We start from the raw sequence: 4,525 nt of genomic DNA on the forward strand, positions 1-4,525 counted from the left end.
ATAAATTGGTAATACAATGATTTTATTACCATTTTATTTTTGACGCTTTCTGCCAGCAAACAGTTTGAGGGCAGGGCGGGACCAGTGCGTCACTGCTGCCAATGTTTGGCAGCAGTGAGGAGTGGCCACTTCAGTTTGAAAGGCACATGTTGGTTTGGCCGACTGCCTTGCTACGGCCAAACGGACATGCGAAATTCAAACCTCTCCAACCTGGCTGTCTTGGACCAGAACTTCTACCCTGTTCCGAGTTGCAAACTTGGAATGTGTGCTAATTTCTACATATAAATTAGAACAGATTGTACCTGGCGGAACAAGTGAAGGGGAATCTGATGTCTTAACTGTTTTAGACAACGTTTTACCCAGCAGATTCACCACTCACTGTATTCTAATTGCAGGGGATTTTAATGCCACTTTTGAGCCTTATCCATTGGCTCAGGAGCTTTACCAAGAAGAGGACATCCTTTGGGGCAACTAGCAATGAACAAAAGTCGTAGAATTAGCAGAACGGTTTATCAAATTGTTGACATTACACTTGCATACAGTCTCCGTGCTTGCAACGGTCACACCTGTTCAGATGTAAATTCTTCCCCCACCTTCAGTAGTGGAGCTTATAAGAGTCATATTGATTACCTTCTACAAGACATTCGTTTGTGGGGGCATTTGGTCGATATGGTGGTAAAAGAACAGCGACCATGACCCGTTGATTCTATCTATTAGGGTTCTGCTGCCCATAAGTGAGGCCCCTGTTTCTAGGGACGATGCGCAGCATCTCACCACGACAAACGTAATGTCAAGTGGAAAGCGGTCTACTCTTCACTAAGCTCCCTCTCAGCAATATACAGCCTATTGGCAGATCAAAGGGGTTTTCAAAGACAGCTGTAAGTTCTACAAATTAAAGACAACAATTTTATTAGACATAGCCAGGATGGGGAAGGGCACCCTGATGCTCCCCCTCAGATTAGATCTTGGGATGAACAGTATTAAAGATGTAGCGGGCTTGAGACCCCCATTATATTGGATCTGCCTCTGGAGGGCAGGGGAACTGGAACCTTTTCGTGAGGCAATTAAAAACCTAACAAGAAATCAAAGTAGCTGGAAAAAGGTCAGTTGGCTGAGGGAGATGAAATTAGTCTGGGATGATTTGGGCATCCCCCAAGTTTGGGAGAGGCCCGTCTCAATCCCAGCTAACGCTATTTCATTAGTCAAATTGAGATATTGGGAGAAGGCCAATGAGCAGATCCTTCATAATAATGGGGTGGGTCGTTTAACATCAGAATTTTTGCTCGTTAAACCGGAGCCATGGCCTGGGCAATTCCTTGATCTGCCAATACCTGCACGTGCCGGCACTTTATTCCTTCAGTTCAGATACAACACTTTACCAGTTAAAACTTTTACTGCCCAGTGGTCGCAGAATAGCCCTGAGGCCAATAAGTGCAAAAAATGAAATTTATTTATGGAGTCAACTGAACACCTGGTCTTTTTTTGCCCCCTATATAAAATTCCCAGGGGAAAAATGGACCATCCCTCTGTGCAAGGCTTTGTCTTCATATGATCGTGCCAATGCCCATAGAATTTGCAGATATGACCTGTCCACACTGGTAGTGTTGCAGGTTTGGCGCGAGTAATTGCACAAGAATCGTCGAATATACAGGTAAGGGTTATTTTATTGGTTGATTACAGCAGTCTATTGTAATGGATGTTTGTCTTGGGTTGTAGTCTCCCTCCATATATCTAGTCCAACCAGGGGTTCATGGTTTCTTCCTCTTCTCTTTTTGTTCCTTCAGGTCTCTTGGGAAGCACAGGTGGGAATAAGAAGAAAAGTCTCGGTAAGTGTTGGTGCTTTTATTATTTCCTTCCTGTCTTTCCCTTTTTCCACTGGTTTTCTCTTCCTGGTCTTTGGGTTTATATCTCTCCCTCTCTCTCTCCCTCCCCCTCTCTCTCTCCCCCCCTCTCTCCCTCTCTCCCTCTCTCCCTCTCTCCCTCTCCCTCCCCCTCTCTCTCTCTCCCCCTCTCTCTCTCCCTCCCCCCTCTCCCTCCCCCCTCTCCCTCCCCCCTCTCCCTCCCCCCTCTCTCCCTCTCTCTCCCTCTCTCTCCCTCTCTCTCCCTCTCTCCCCCTCTCCCTCTCCCTCTCCCTCTCTCTCCCTCTCTCTCCCTCTCTCCCCCTCTCTCCCCCTCTCCCTCTCCCTCCCCCTCCCTCTCCCTCTCTCCCTCCCTCTCCCTCTCTCTCTCTCCCTCTCTCTCCCTCTCTCTCCCTCCCTCTCTCTCCCTCTCTCTCCCTCCCTCTCCCTCTCTCCCTCTCTCTCCCTCCCTCTCCCTCTCTCTCCCTCTCTCTCCCTCCCTCTCTCTCTCTCCCTCCCTCTCTCTCTCTCCCTCCCTCTCTCCCTCTCTCCCTCTCTCTCTCTCCCTCTCTCTCTCCCTCTCCCCCTCTCTCTCCCTCTCCCCCTCTCCCTCTCTCCCTCTCCCTCCCTCTCTCTCTCCCCCTCTCTCTCCCGCTCTCTCTCCCCCTCTCTCTCCCCCTCTCTCTCCCCCTCTCTCTCCCCCTCTCTCTCCCCCTCTCTCTCCCCCTCTCTCCCTCTCTCTCTCTCTCTCCCCCTCTCTCTCCCCCTCTCTCCCTCTCTCCCTCTCTCTCTCTCCCTCTCTCCCTCCCTCCCTCCCTCTCTCCCTCCCTCTCTCCCTCCCTCTCTCCCTCTCTCCCTCCCTCTCTCCCTCTCTCCCTCCCTCTCTCCCTCCCTCTCTCCCTCCCTCTCTCCCTCTCTCCCTCCCTCTCTCCCTCCCTCTCTCTCTCCCTCTCTCTCTCCCTCTCTCCCTCCCTCTCTCCCTCTCTCCCTCTCTCTCTCCCTCTCTCCCTTTTCTCTTTCTGGTCTGCGGTGTCTTTTCTGGTTGCTATTCTGCTCCTTTCGTCTGGGTTGTTCCCCTTGGGTCCCTGACGCGCTGTCACTGTCTTGTTTGCACCTTGTTCTCTTTTCCTGTTTAATAACCTTTTCCTTGTTGCACTTGTTTTTACCCCTTCTCCTTAAATCCTGCTTCCCTTACCCTTTTTGAGCATTTGTTAGTGATACTACGTGCCCTCCAACTACGTGACTATGTCTATTACATAAATGCCTTCCAACCCTTGTGTTTTTACTCCCCCTCCTATCCTCCCTAACCCTGCTCAGGCCACTGCCAGGCACTTGCCTCTGCAACGCTCCTCCTGAAGCGTGGTGGGTGGTCGCGTTCTGCTCCCCAGGGTCCGCACTCTTCGTCCCCGATTGGGAACACCGACTTCCTTGGCGTCTCCCTCCTCCCGCACTCGATCGGAGCGGACTGCTCCGTGAGGGCACTGGATCCTCCGTACGCCTCCTCCGTTGCTCTCGTCCTCTTCTTTTCCGTTGTCTCCTTCGCTGTTCGCCTCCCCCTCCTTCCTCTCTCGTTCGCCTCCATCCCGGCATAACGCGATGCCTGGTGATTTAAAGGGCCAGTTCCCCGCCAGCTCTGACTTATGACCTCGTGATTGGTGGGACATGGAGATGCTTCCGAGTCAGCAGGGGAAGTGCCAGCACAAGCAGGGGCAGAGTGCGGGCCAACCCAGTCCGGTCCGTCACAGGTAGTAAATGCAGTTACTACATACATACTCAGCAGCTTGGTCCACTCTTCATAGGGCCATCACAGCATCAGGTCACAGTGTTTAGCGTGTATTACGGGTAAAGAACTATTTAACCATGTGGCTTGGACAGGGCTTTGGAACTGATTTTTTTTTAGATAGTACATGGGCAATTAACCTGTGTCCCTGTTACTTTACCACCACTGCTAGCTGTAAAGGGTTATTTCTATGCATTCGTTTAGTGTGTGCGCTATTTCAACATGAATTTGACAACTGTTTTAAGTTATGATGTATGCTTCTTGTCACACTGTGTACGAGCTTCTAATGATTTGACCGTGATTAAATGATGTGTTTTTGAAATGCGAATGATTAAATTATGTGTTTTTGAAATGCAAATCCTGTTCCCCACTTTCTTTGCTATATGATCGTGCAGGCAGTAGGCTCTTTTTTTGCCAAAGCATGTTATTTGATTTAATATGAAATTGTATCACTTTAGATCCTGGGTCGGATTATTTGTTCTTATCTTGAAGATGGTAATAACCGTAAAACTTGAATCTGTAACAACTTTTATTGTCTTGTTGGTTCTTAAACATTTGTATAATCTTAATTTTGTGGTGCAGATGTTTTAGTAATTTTGGCACCAAAATGTAAATCCTTGTACCGGGAGCGTCTTGGCCTATGATTGACCTTTTACTCCCAGAGACTTTGGCCTTAGAGATGCTATTCTTATTTAATGTAAACTCTATTTTAAGTCAGTGTGGTGCTTTGTAAAGCACGATGATAATGAATGCCCTTTTGTGTTTTATCGTTTTATGTGTAAACTTTTATGACCTATGGTCAAAATAAAGTATGATTTGATTTGATATGATTTGAAGTGCAGGGGTAAAGTGTAATATCACTGCATCAGTAGTAATCATGATTCAATCGCAAACTTCTGCATGAGCA

At 48.5% G+C, this 4,525-nt stretch overlaps 1 long non-coding RNA gene across 1 annotated transcript; it reads right to left on the reverse strand.

Moving 5' to 3' along the window:
• Positions 1 to 1,646: 1,646 nt before the first annotated feature.
• On the reverse strand, positions 1,647 to 3,598 carry LOC138260144 (uncharacterized). The gene is made up of 2 exons (XR_011198815.1): positions 3,175 to 3,598; positions 1,647 to 1,788 (listed from the first exon to the last, which is right to left on the reverse strand). It is a non-coding gene; the product is annotated as an uncharacterized lncRNA (long non-coding RNA).
• Positions 3,599 to 4,525: the final 927 nt, after the last annotated feature.

This window comes from Pleurodeles waltl, chromosome 9, assembly GCF_031143425.1.
Source record: "Pleurodeles waltl isolate 20211129_DDA chromosome 9, aPleWal1.hap1.20221129, whole genome shotgun sequence".
Lineage (NCBI taxonomy): Eukaryota > Metazoa > Chordata > Amphibia > Caudata > Salamandridae > Pleurodeles > Pleurodeles waltl.